Consider the following 14,657-nt stretch of genomic DNA (forward strand, 5'->3'; position numbering starts at 1 on the left):
TTCTCTCTCTATATGTGCTTGTGGAACACTAGATTGCTTTCTTTACTTACAATAAGTCCTCTCTATATGGGACATTACTCTCTTTTATCTATAATGATATAATAATCCTTATATAAGTACCTACATAGCCATAATGATATAATAATCCTTATATAAGTACCTACATAGCCATAATGATATAATAATCCTTATATAAGTATCTTTTCTTTTTCTCTTGTACCCACCTTATACATAACATGTTAAATTAACTTATATTTCAAAAAACAATCTCTCTCTTTTGGAGATGTGGGGTATCGATCCCTGTACCCCGTACCTCTCACATGCTAAGCGAGCGCTCTACCATCTGAGCTACATCCCCACAATTTTTGCATCACAAAACCCTAAATTTTACGTCATCAATAATAGTGAAAATGAAGAAATATTACTACCCAACATGACATGAATAAGGAAAAATTAAAAAGAAATTATATATTTAATAATAGACAGTGTTATTTTTGGAGATGCGGGGTATCGATCCCCGTAACTCTCGCATGCAAAGCGAGCGCTCTACCATCTGAGCTACATCCCCATGATTTTTTTATCATAAAACCCTAAATGTCCCATCATCAATAATAGTAAAAATAAAAAAATATCAAAATATTAATAACAAATAGTTTGGTTTGGTGATGCGGGGCATCAATAATTGTGAAAATGAAAAAATATAATAACAAATTAAATACTTTTTTTGGAGATGCGGGCTATCAATCCCCGTATAACTCGCATGCAAAGCGAGCGCTCTACCATCTAAGCTACATCTCCACAATTTTTACGTCACAAAACCCTAAACGTCTCGTCATGAATAATAGTGAAAATGAAAAAAAATATCGCTACTCAATATGTCATAAATAAGGAAATATTGAATAGAAATAAAATAGTAATAACGAATAGTTTCTTTTGGAGATGCGAGGTATCGATCTCCATATCTCTCGCATGCTACATTCTCACGATTTTACATCAAAAAACTCTAAACTTCCCGTCATCAATGATATTGAAAGTGAAAAACTATCCCCGCTCATTATGTCGTAAATAAGGAAAAATTTAAAAAAACTAATATATTTAGTAATCGTTTCCTTTGTTGATGCCTGGTATCAATCCCAGTACTTCTCACATGGGATGCAAACGCTCTACCATCTAAACTATATCTTCAAGATAATTATGTCACAAAATCCTAAACATCTCATCATCAATAATAGTGAAAATAAAAAAATAACGCTATTCATTATGTCATAAATAAGGAAAAATTGAATAGAAATAAAATAGTAATAACGAATAGTTTCTTTTGGAGATATGGGGTATCGATCCGATCCCCGTACCTCTCCAATACTAAGCAAGCAATCTACCATCTAAGCTACATTCCCACAATACTTATATCAAAAAATCCTAAATGTCCCATCATCAATTTTAGTGAAAATGAAAAAATGAAAAAATATCTCCGCTAATTATGTCATAAATAAGGAAAGGTTGAATAGAAGTAAAATATTAATAATAAATGGTTTCTTTTCGAGATGCGGGATATCCCCTTACCTCTTGCATGTTAAATGAGCTCTATCATTGCATGTTGAATGAGCTCTACCATTTAAGCTACATCTCACAATTCTTTCATTATAAAACCCTAAATTTCCCATCATAAGCTACATCCCCACAATTCTTGCATCATAAAACCCTAAATGATAAGCTACATCCCCACAATTCTTGCATCATAAAACCCTAAATTTCCTATCAGAAGCTACATCCCATCATAAAACCCTCAAATTCATAAAACCCTAAATGATAAGCTACATCCCCACAATTCTTGCATCATAAAACCCTAAATTTCCTATCAGAAGCTACATCCCCACAATTGTTGCATCATAAAACCCTCAAATTCCCATCATCAATAATAGTGAAAATGAAGAAAATTTAAAGATGCAAGGTATCGATCCCCATATCTCTCGCATGCAAAGCGAATGCTCTACCATCTAAGCTATATCCCCACAATTCCTATGTCACAAAGTCCTAAACATTTCGTCATCAATAATAGTGAAAATGAAAAACTATCCTTGCTCATTATGTCCTAAATAAGAAAAAATTGAAAAAAGATAATATATTTAGTAATCTATTCAATCGGAGATGCAAGGTATTGATCCCCGTACTTTCCACATGGGAAATGAACGCTCTACCATTTGAACTACATCCCTATGATTCTTACATCAAAAAACCCTAAACGTCCCTTCATCAATAATTGTGAAAATGAAAAAGTATCTGTGCATATTATGTCATAAATAAGGAAATATTGAATAGAAATAAAATATTAATAATAAATAGTTTCTTTTGGAGATGTGAGGTATCGATCCTCGTACCTCTCGTATGCTAAGCCGCACCTCTCGCATGCTAAGCGAAGCTACGTCCCCACAATTCTTGCATCACAAAATCCTAAATTTTCCATCATCAATAATAGTGAAAATGAAGAATATCGCTACACAACCTGTCATGAATAAGGAAAAATTGAAAAGAAATAATTTTCAATAATATATTTAATAATAGATAGTTTTATTTTGGAGATGCGTGGTATCTATCCCCGTACCTCTCGCATGCAAAGCAAGCGGTCTACCATTTGAGCTACATCCCCACGATTCTTATGTCACAAAATCCTAAACGTCTCGTCATCAATAATAGTGACATGAAAAACTATCCCTGCTCATTATGTCGTAAATAAGAAAAAATTGAAAAGAAATAATATATTTAGTGATCGATTCATTTGGAGATGCAAGGTATTAACCCCGTACTTTCCACATCAGAAGTGAGCACTCTACTATCTGAACTACATCCCCACGATTCTTACATCAGAAAACCCTAAACCTCCCATCATCAATAATTGTAAAAATGAAAAAATATCTACGCTCATTATTTCATAAACAAGGAAAGATGGAATAATATATTTAGTGATAATGAAAAAATATCTCCGCTCATTATTTCATATGTTTAGTGATCGATTCATTTGAAGATGCAAGGTATCGATCTCCGTACTTTCCACACCGTAAGCGAGCGCTCTACCATCTGAGCTACATCCCCAAGATTCTTACGTTAAAAAATTCTAAACATCCCGTCATCAGTAATTGTGAAAATGAAAAATATCTCCGCTCATTATTTCATAAATAAGGAAAGATGTAATAGAAATAAATATTAATAACATAGTTTACATATGTGTCACTTGTGTTATTTTAATGTGTTTATTTACTTGGTAAATGTCTTTCATACTACAATCTCATGAAGGGGCATTTTGAGAATCGAACTTTCATACCACTAGACCAAATGCCCTTGTTATACCACTTGAAACATATGTATGAAGCCTTACCCTTGTTATACCACTTGAAACATATGTATGAAGCCTTAGGCCTAGGTATTAAGGTCGTATTTTGTCGTATTGCAGGAAACACGTGAAGTCCTCGGATGTAGAATTTGTCTTGGAGAATAAAGCCTTGGGATGGGATGTTAAGAAAGACTATGAGCCAAATAAAGCCTTGGGATGGGATGTTAAGAAGACTATGAGCCAAATAAAGCCTTTGGGATGGGATGTTAAGAAAGACTATGAGTATTAAGAGCATGATGGTAAGTATAAAATGTCGAATATGAAGTTAGGTTGATTTCGAATATGAAGTCCTTAGATAAGAAAAGATTTAGACATAGGGCATTTCAAGAATTAAACTCAAACCCTCTTGCACCCCAAGTGAGAATCATACCACTAAACCAAATGCCTTTTCTTGAACACCCAATATTTTTTAGCTTCTACTCAAATATATTTTTCTCTTAGTAGTTGGAGGGCTATAAAACGAAAAGTTGAATTATTATAATATACAAGGGTTATCAAATAAACCAACAACCCAACAAAATAAACAAACTAATCAATTTTGGTTGGATTGATTCAGTTCAGTTCATTAGTTTGTTTGATTTAATTTTTCTATTTTGCCTCGTATGACAAGAAAATAATGTTGTATTGAATGCACTTTAGTTTCATTTATGACAAACTCATATGAAACATAATTGCATTAATAGTACTCAGAGTTGGAGTCTATAAGCATTTCATGAACTTCAGTGCAATTCATGCTTCATTAAACATGAGATGAACTTTAGTTAGGTAAGGGGAGCTTTAAATTACTTCATGTGGAGCTTCAATTACTATATGCTAGTTACAATCTTTAGGATTGACTAATTGGACACGAGTTCATGGATTTAGGGAAATTTTTGTGTAATTATCAACTACAACTTACGTTTTAGAATTTTTAGGACATAATTTAGGTAGTTGTTTTTATGAGTCCTAAACTTGTTTCTTTGCATAATATGGATTTAGTTGAACTATTATTATCGATAAGATGGAAAAAGAAATTGTCTTTGAATTGACTAATAGACCTAGGTTCGTCATTGTTGTCTTTTAACTTGTGATTTTGCAAAAAGCTTAACTAATATGAATTGTCATGTCACAAGAACTTTAAGGTAAATAAAGAATATACCCTACACATCATTCAAGATGGCAATAAAATGGAGTTAAATTGAATGCACTTTAGTTTCATGTTTGGCATGTTCAAGATAAAACATAATTGTTTTAATGATATTGAGCGTGGAATCTATAAGAATTTAATGAACTTAAGAGAAATTCCTATTTTATGAGAGGATACCAACTTTATTTAAGGTACTAGGAGTTCAAGAATCTGGATTTGAATGTGGTTAAGGAACAATAAGATTTGAAAGTTTTGAATTCTAGACCAAATTTGTACCTAATTATTTCTTTTTATGACTAGTTATAAATTAAGAGAAAAATATTTTTGTAAAGATAGATTTATCTCTAAAGCTTTTATGACGAAACCATGTTTAGACTAGCAGTTTAAAGTCAGGAGATGTGGTCACAGGTGTGATTATTTTGCATGGGTTCGTAATGGAACTTACCATTGAGATGAGGGAGCCTTCAAAGGTTGTGCACTCACAGATGGGGTTGTTATGTAGCATTAATCTGTCTTTGTGTTTGATTTTTTTTTACTGGTGCGAAAATTCTATGGACTAGTCGAAGTTGTCCAAAAGATTAGGAAGACATCATATAGGATCCAATTGCTCCTATGGATACAGACTAACCCTGTTGTCCACGTCAGTAACTTGAAACGTTATTATTCTTACCAAGAAAACATCAAGTAAAAGCAGGTGGTATGACGTCATGCAAAGAAGAAATTGTTTCAAGCGAAGAAAGTAGGAAAGACACCAACAGAGAAGACTTGAAGAGTTAACAAACCGAGAACTGATTTTCAACAGGTCCTAGTAGGTTGGAAAAGACTCCTCAATACTGAGATCAGCTAGAAGTGCGTCGCGAGACATAAAGTCAGCCTCATCCTACAACGTTGAGTTTATGAAGAGCCGGTTGATAGAAATATTGACAAATAGTGTAAGGGCAGATGTCGCGGTCATGATTGGCCAAGGCGTGTTGCCTGTGGCTGCATGTTAGATGTCTCAGCTATTCTTGTAAACGATTTGTGGTTCATGGTGGCATGATCATTCCAAACCCCCTTTACTTGCTTTCATCTTAGATAGGCCTTTACTATTATTGTTGTGCCAATACGGGGTGTATGATTAGTTCTCTAAATCATATCTACACCCATCAAGACTAAAATGCCCAAAATGTACTATAGGAGAACGTGACCAGTTGTTGTTTCTTCACTTTTAGCTTATAACATTGCTTTATTTTAAAATGTTTTTAACGTATTTCCTCACTCACGTTTTCTAAAATATTTCTTCTAAATGTGATTCGAGCATACACTGCTATTGTTCATTCAGTCTAAATTTTGCATGGTTGACTTGTTCATTGAATTAGAACAAATGTCACATAATCATTGTCTCACTACTGCAAGAGTGCGATTGTGACACTTGTCTTCCGTTCAGTCGTGGGGCGCATCTTCTAACTAGTTACGTGAGTTTGGCCTGGAGCATATGTGTAGGTTGAAAAGAAAATGGTTGGATGCGAACTGCAAATAAGGGTTGGGCCATGGAAGGTTTTTTTTTTTTTTTTTTTTTACCACATATGAACTTTGGGCTAGTGAGTCTTAAATTTGGGTTCATTTTTTAGTTCAAACGAACCCAAATTAAACCTACTAGTTTCTTCTTTCTTGCACGACTCACTTCTATTCTCTGTTATGCCTCTTCTTGCTATCTGAAACTTCTTTAAAGGCTATTGTTCACCGATTATTTGGGATCATCTTTTTTAAAAGGATTGTGACCACAGATGACCTATGTAGAAAATTTATACCCCCTTTTCTAAAACCATTAGCGGACAACATACCCAAAACTGATGTATTGACGTGACTGCGCTACACCTCGTCTCACCCCCTCGGAGTATATGGATCCACCTAATCGATGAACACTCAAACCAAACTCGCCCATCCTTTTTGGCACAGGGACGAGAGAACCAATCCGAGTAGTCTACAGTGGTGAGACCTCTTAAAGCAACAAGCAAGAATGACTAGGTTGATAGCAGGGTTAAAGAAAAGGCGAGTATGAAAAGACGTATCGCATAACCGTCCCTGTAAGCAGCTTCATTCTTTCTCGATCTATGAACCGACTTTATGAAAAAAATCAGTCTTTCAGCTGAAAGTGTGACTGTTGGGTATGGATAAGCAGGACCTCTTGGTTCGGGAAAAACCAGAGATGTTGGCTAAGAAAGCTAAGCAGGCAAGTACAGGACGGACAAAATGCACATACAAATTGATTGACATGATCCCTCTCCCTCTCTCTTTGGCTAGTTGGCTAGTTGCATGATAATCGGGAAAGCATACCAGGTAGGGAAAGAAAGGCTGCTCGATCTCCTGTAAGGCCAACCCTCAACGACGAGCTCACCTGGCAATGCTATACGTCCGATAGAAGTCCAAGGTTTCGTCTACTACGGACCAGGAAGCTCTTGGAGGAGCTATCATGAAATGAGAAATACATTCGATTATGGCAACTAATAGATAGCAAACTTTTTGGTAGAAACTGAATGATCCCTTGGCTCGGGCAAGAAAAGGAAAAGGTGGTCGTACTTCTACCTTTTCCGTCGGACGATAGGAAAGTTTGAGCTGAAAGATTGAATCACACCTGGTAAGAAAGGCAGGCTTAGCAAGTTTCTCTAAACATATAAACAAAAAGAGGAAGCAACCGGTCCTAAAGAAGATACCGATACGCATACATTCTCGCATGGAAGAACCTAGCTGAACCGGATCAACGGTCCTAACCTAGTCCGACTGACCTTCTTTGGCTGGCCCCCGCCCCTTGTTACAAGGTCAACCCATACGTGCTTTTTTCTTCGTTTAGCGAGATGGCTTACCAGCTCTTTTGGCTCATAGCAGCAGTATGAAAAGCGGAATCCTCATCCTGAGTCGAGTCCGCATTGCCATACAAATCGACATCGGCCAAACCAAGAGCTCCTATTTTTTCTTTAACAAAAGTGGATCTAACAGTTTCGATAAAACCAACCTCTTTTAAAGGAGTCGCTCTGCCTTGATCACTGTGGACATATGCAGCTCCCGTTTTACCTTTTCCTACTGTGAAAAGGAAAGTTCCCTCACGATAGGCCCTCCCAGCTACGGAACGTCTTTTTATCAATCGAGAGAGGTATAGAATAGTACAACAAACCAGCAAGACAAGAATGGACTCATAAGATGGACGGTCAGGGAAGCGATTTCATTTGTGTTATCCGCCAAGGAAATGATCAAGAAATTCTCTATACACGGCTGAGAGATGACCGTATTGTTGCACATCCTGAATAAAGTACCGTAGGCAAGCGAAGCTTTTGAAAATGAAAGCGTGTAGAACTCAGATCCACTTTCTCTTCGATTCGTAAACTTTGGATCTGATCTTTCTTTCGTCTCCGGGTGACTGAGAGAGAATTTAGGCCTGGCATGCATCCGATTCGGTCAACAATAAGGTACAGATAGGATTGATTAAATGAGCTTGAAGTTCCATTATCGTTAGGTCGAAGATCTCTACTAGGTTTAGTGCACTTTGGTAGTTGCGAATGTTGTCGTAATCGAATGTCTTTCTCATTTGACATTCTCTCTTACCAAGCACTCATACTCGCCAGGGTTGAGGAGACAGTCCATGAGCTAATTGCGTTTCAAGATTGCGTATACGCGAAAATAGCTCACTTTCGACTTTCCCCTCAGCGTTTTGTGCCCGGTTCTGGTTCAGGAAAGGGTCTGATCTCTTTCATTGGAGCACATTGTTGCCGAAGGAGTCTTCGGAACCGGTGGAGAGGCTATGATGACTTAAGGCTATTCAAATAGCATGACTGATACCACAAAGAAAGGGTATCTAAGTCACACTAGTGGAATAGCTTTTAACCGACTCCTAACAATCCAGCGAGGGAGAAATCCTCGAACTCCAAGAAGAATCCGATTCATATTCTAGCACAGAATATGAATCATAACAAGAAGGAAAAAAGACGTGCGAAGGATGCATAAATGTCCTTACAAATGATCAAGAAATTCTACTCGAAGTAGTAGAAAAAGTTCAAGATCCAGAAATTCAACAAAAAATTGTTATGACAATCTCTAAGCCACCTGAAAGGGAAGAAAGAAATCCCTACAGACTCCAATCAGTTATCCAAAGATTTGAAAAACCGAGAGAAATCACTACTCAAGATTTACAAAAAGAGATTAATAATCTCAAACAAGAGGTACAAGCGTTAAGATCTGAAACTAGGTCAGAATCTTATATGCTTCGTCAAGAAATTCTCAATCTTCAGGAAAGGCTGCCCGAACAAAGGGAAACGGCCGAACCGAATCTGGACGAAGAAGTTTTTCAAAGTTTCTTCGTTGGAGCCATCACCACTTCTCAATATCAAAAATGGTACGCTCTCATTACCTTAAAAATTTATGATTTCAAAATCACACTAAAGGCTCTAATAGATACTGGAGCCGATCAAAATTGCATTCAAGAAGGCCTAATACCTACAAAGTATTTTGAAAAAACTGCTAGGGTCTTAGAGGTGCAAACAACAACAAACTCAAAATTAATTACAAACTATCAAAAGTTCATGTTTGCAATGATGGAATTTGCTTCGTAAATTTTTTTTTTTTTTTTTCCTGTAAAGGACTTAGGACAAGAGTTAATCCTAAGTACTCCTTTCTTTACTCAATTATATCCTTTTAAAATAACAGAAGAAAAGGGGTTAGAGTCAAAGGTCTTAGGAAAGAAGATAAAATTTAACTTTCTTTCCCCACAAGGATGAGTGAAATAAATAACCTTCAAAAAATGCAATTATTCAATCAATAAATGTATTAAATTAGAAGGAAAAACAAATTTCTTTTTTAAAAAGGAAGAAATTTCATTCAAAAGAATATAAGAACAGATTCAAAATAAAACTGTCCAGTCTAAAATCAAAACTTTACAAACTCAAATAGAAAGGAAAATTTGTTCAATTATCCCTAATGCCTTTTGGAATAGGAAGCAACACATAGTTGATCTTCCATATGTCAAAAACTTCGAGGAGAAAAATATTCCTACGAAGGTCCGACCTATTCAATAAATAGAGAATTACTAACATTCTGCAAAGCATAAATCAATGATCTTTTACAGAAGGGTCTTATTAGACCGTCAAAGAGCCCCTAGTCATGTGCGGCTTTTTACGTCAACAATCAGGGAGAGAAGGAACGTGGAGTCTCGCGACGGGTAATAAACTAGAAACCCTTAAATAAGGTTTTGGAATTGATTAGATATCCAATTCCAAATAAATCAGATTTAATGGAAAGAATTTCAAATGCAAAAATATTTTCAAAATTTGATATGAAATCAGGATTTTGGCAAATCGAGATCTCAGAAAAAGACAAGTACAAAACGGCTTTCAATGTCCCTTTCGGACAATATGAATGGAACGTTATGCCATTTGGGATAAAAAAACGCTCCATCCAAATTTCAAAAGATTATGAATGATATTTTCAATCCTTTTCAAGACTTTTCAATTGTTTATATTGACGATGCTCTGATTTTTTCTCAAAACATCGATCAACACTTTAAGCATCTTCAAACATTTTTTACGACAATCAAAAGAAGCGGTTTAGTTGTGTCTAAACAAAAAATTAAACTTTTTCAAATAAAAATCCGTTTTCTTGGATTTGAAATTTATTTGGGTCTAATTAAACCATTCAAAGGTCCATTGAGTTTGCCTCAAATTTTTCGGACCAAATTACAAATAAAACCCAACTACAAAGATTTTTGGGATGTCTCAATTATGTGTCTGATTTCCTTCAAAATATGAGACCCATTTGCAAGCCACTTTATGAAAGGCTCAAAAAAAATCCAAAGCGTTGGACAGAAGAACACACCAAAACAGTCCAAAAAATCAAATCCCTTGTCAAGTCAATTTCGTGTTTATCGCTGATAAACCCAAGGACTAGTTTAATAGTGGAGACCGACGCATCGGATATTGGATATGGAGGAATCTTGAAACAGTCCCTTGACAAGAAAGAATCCATTGTCCGTTTCCATTCGGGAATATGGAATTCTACTAAAAAAAATTACTCAATAGTAAACAAAGAAATACTTTCAATAGTACTTTGTGTACAAAAATTTCAAAGTGATTTAATTAACAAAAGCTTTGTTATCAAAACATATTCAAGTGCATCTAAATTTGTTTTTAGAAAAAGATGTCAAGAATCTTGTGTCTAAACAAATTTTTGCTAGATGGCAAGCCATTTCATCTTGCTTCGACTTCCAAATTTTGCCTATAAAAGGGGTCGAAAACCCCTGGGCAGATTACCTCTCAAGAGAGTTCTTACTCTCAAAGAAAAATTCTCCCCAACACCAATCTCCTTCTCCCAGTAATGACCGGAAAGAAAGTGATCGAAAAAGGGAAGAAGCCCAATGCTTCTTCAAGCACACCTACTCCAATGACGTCTGACAGCTATGCAATGGATGCTGGTTTCACCTTGGTGACCAGGTCTAAAGCAAAGCCTTCTAAAAAACAAGCAGAGGTTATCACTCCGGCGAGGCCTTCTGCCTCTTCAACATGGCCATCTGTCGTTACTCCATCGAGACCTACTGTCTCTTCCACTTCAAAGGGACCTTCTGTCCCCTCAACCTACTCGGATGCGGTTGTTCCCATTCGATTTTCTCCAATTCCTGAAATCAGGACCTATTTTAAAAAATCTGTGTCTATTCCAGAAGCTCTGGTAGAACTAGAATACGACGACCCAAAAATCGGCGAAGTCGTTAAAAAAGCCTTTCCATCGGGATTCTTTTATATCCCAGAAGGTTTTATGAATTTATTCTAGTCGACACAAAGTCCGTTGAAATTACTCAAATTCCGAGTCGCGATGATCCTTTGAAAATCGCGTATTAAAAATTAAAAATTTTTAAAGTCAAGAACCCGACGTATTGGAATCAAGATCCATACACGGAGAAGACTTTTTCAAAACCTTTTGTTCCTCATTCTTACTCATACAGAGACTATCAGATGACATGGTTCAATGTCATTTGGTAGCAAAATTACGAGCACTCGTGGTTTATTCAATTCTGCCAGAATGCTCATAAAATTCATTACCCATTTTGGTTCAACAAAGGGTGGAAAATCTTTGGATCAGCCAAAGATATATTTTCAGTCCCAATACAGGAATCGTACCACTACTTCATTCAAAATATATTCAAAATCTCATTTCCATTAACCATGCGCTTTTGCGTATACTTTCAAAATCCTTGGATTTTAACTTGGAATTTTCAAATTAAAGAAACCGAAGACCAAATAAAACAAGTCTTCAAAACTATCAAAATCAAATGGTGGGATAAATATACTTATACCCACGCAGACATCAAAGCGGTAAAGGTCTGGCTATCTGAGAATGGCCACCTTCAGGATTTATCCAAGAAGAGGACCTGCGAATTCCTTAATTTTCAAAGTCGAAGCTACTCGCTGCATTAGCCCAGACAACTTCAGAAGCTGATTTTCAAAAGCTTCTTCAAGAGGCCGCATCAGTCAGTTAGACGTCTTCTCCTTCTATTTTAGAAGAAGAAGATGAAGACACGATTTATGATCTCAATAATCCATTTTTGGATTCTCAACCACCTTTGTAAATATCATCATCAATGACTGAATAGTCGTTAAACTATTGGTAAAAAAAATAAAAAAAATTAGTTGGTGAAATATGTCACGATGAAACATTTCTCCTCACATATCTCATCATGTTTGTTTGTCTTCAATCTTTTCCTTTATTATTTTCACTTTCTGCATTTGTATTATTATTTTCACCTTTATTTTCACTTTTCCCATTTTCATCACATTATTGATGATTATGGATTTCCACATTCGTCAAATTATTGATAAGTATGGATTTTCACTCTCATCTCATTATTGATGAAATGAAATAAATAACCTTCAAAATAATATAATTATTCAATGTTATTGTTCACTCTAGCTATTGATGAGTATGGATTTTCACTCTCATCTCATTATTGTCCATATGTTATTGTTGTCGAGGAGACTCCTCATTATGAGGTCATGATTGGCTAAGACATTTAAAGAAGTTTTACCTAGAGCAACTTCTATCACAATCCCCTTCTCGCTCTCTGAAACTTCTTTCAATGTTATTGTTCTTGGTTATTTGGGCGCATCTTTCTTAAAAGTATTGTGACGACAGATGACCTAGGTAAAACTTCTATTGGGAGATCAGTGCAATAGAGAATCTGTCTCCCTTTCTTGAAACCTTCAGCGGACAACATAACAAAGAGTTCCTAGAAAAGATATTATAGAACAATTTGTGTAATGCCTTTGAAGTTAGGCTCGAGGCTCTATCTTATCTCCCAAGAATATGGTTCATTCTCTGTTCACATAGAAATTCTGCAATAGAAAGTGGTACCCTCATCTTCTTTTACAAAACTTTCTCAAGTCCTCATGCAATGATTTGAAAGTGGTACCCTCATCTTCTTTTATAAGACTACCTCGGCCTTCATGGAATGATTATGCCATGTTGATTTTTAGAGAAGGGAGTAGGAGTAAGAGTAGATGACTGTTTATGGTCCAAGTCCCGAAAAGGTAAGTCTTTATGTCAAGAAAGGAGAGGAATCCTCTTAGTTTCCAAGATTTGAAGAGAATCATACATACACAAATTTCCTTTGTTTGTTTATTCTTGTTGTTTGCTCTCTTCAATTAACATGTTATAAAGACACTTGTAAATTATAATTAAATATAGCTTCCTTTTTTCTTTTTTTTTTTTCCTTTCCAAATATCCATTTGAATTACTTCTTGGTTCAAGGTTTAAAAAACCTATTTTAAATCTTATTATATTGCATGCTTCAATTTAATATAATTGTTGGGGGTATTTTGAGAATCAAACTCACATCTTGCACCCGAAGCGAGAATCATACCACTAGACCAAATGCCTTGTAGTGGATCTATCATTTTTTGTTGCTGGTCCATATTTTTTATGCGCCTCAATATTTGAAATTTATCCACATGTTTTGGTTTCAATTCTAGAAATAGAAATGATATCCATCGAAATACATAATTTTACAATGAAAATAAGAAAAACTCGTGATCAAGTTTTAGATAAAAAGTAGCAAACATGTTGATAGATATAAAAATAAATTCAAGTTCTTTCTCGGGCCTAATTATCAATTGGAAGATTTAGCTGATATGAATTGTTATTGGTTTGATACCAATAATAACAGTCATTTTAGTATGTTAAGGATCCATATGTGTCCATGAAAATTAGTTAATGCTATATTTTTCTTATATTGGCCATAATATCTCTCAACCAAATGCATTAGTTCAAAATGTATTTAATATTTTTCTTTTGTCCTTTTCTTTTTTCGAATGGTCTTATGTCTCCATTCCATTTGAAAAATGATATTTTATTTGGTAATTTTAAACTCATTAATTTTGTTTGTTCATTCCACCTAATTTGTAAAAAAAAAATCATACCACTAGACCAAATGCCCTTATAGTGGATCTTTCATTTTTAGTTGCCCGTGTGTATATGTTTTCCGCACCTCAATATATGAAATTTATCCACATATTTTTGTGCTTTAGAACCTACTATTATTGTCATGTTAACTTCACATGGTCTATCACACAGTCGAAGCAGCATTGCCACTAAGCCCATGCATTCCTTTGGGATAGATATGTTAAAAATTAGGCCCATTTGATAACTATATTTTTTTTTCAAAATTATGTGTTTTATCCTTTTATAAATATATATAAAAAAACATTTGAATTTTAAGCAAAATTTCACACCAAACTATGTTTTATTTATTTATTTTTTCTTTATTTTAGTTTTCCAAACATAGATGGATCTGGAGTGGCTAGTTTTCAAAACTACTTCTTTGCTACAATTGAACAATATTTATATTGTAAAATAGGATTAACTTCCTTTAAGTTTATGTAGTTTCTTTTTATTACTATGTTTACTTCTATCTCATGTTACTCCATTTGTATTTACTTCGTTTTATACAAAAATTCACCGTAATTAATAAATCCATGTGCTTAATACATTCCCTACAAAAATAAACTTGTTTGTATGAGGATAAATTACAATGAATACGAAGAAAAGAAATCCCAAAAATAAGTAGAAGGTTGAGAATTTCACTCAAACACACAATGTCAAAGCGTGACTGCATGGCTCACATGCAATTCT

General features: G+C 35.0%; 1 non-coding gene across 1 annotated transcript; it reads right to left on the bottom strand.

The window, feature by feature from the left end:
* Positions 1 to 495: 495 nt before the first annotated feature.
* Positions 496 to 568, bottom strand: TRNAA-UGC (transfer RNA alanine (anticodon UGC)). The gene has a single exon. It is a non-coding gene; the product is annotated as a tRNA-Ala (tRNA).
* Between the last annotated feature and the right edge of the window lie 14,089 nt (positions 569 to 14,657).

The sequence above is a fragment of the Cucurbita pepo genome, chromosome 10, assembly GCF_057944985.1.
Source record: "Cucurbita pepo subsp. pepo isolate OVF chromosome 10, ASM5794498v1, whole genome shotgun sequence".
NCBI lineage: Eukaryota > Viridiplantae > Streptophyta > Magnoliopsida > Cucurbitales > Cucurbitaceae > Cucurbita > Cucurbita pepo.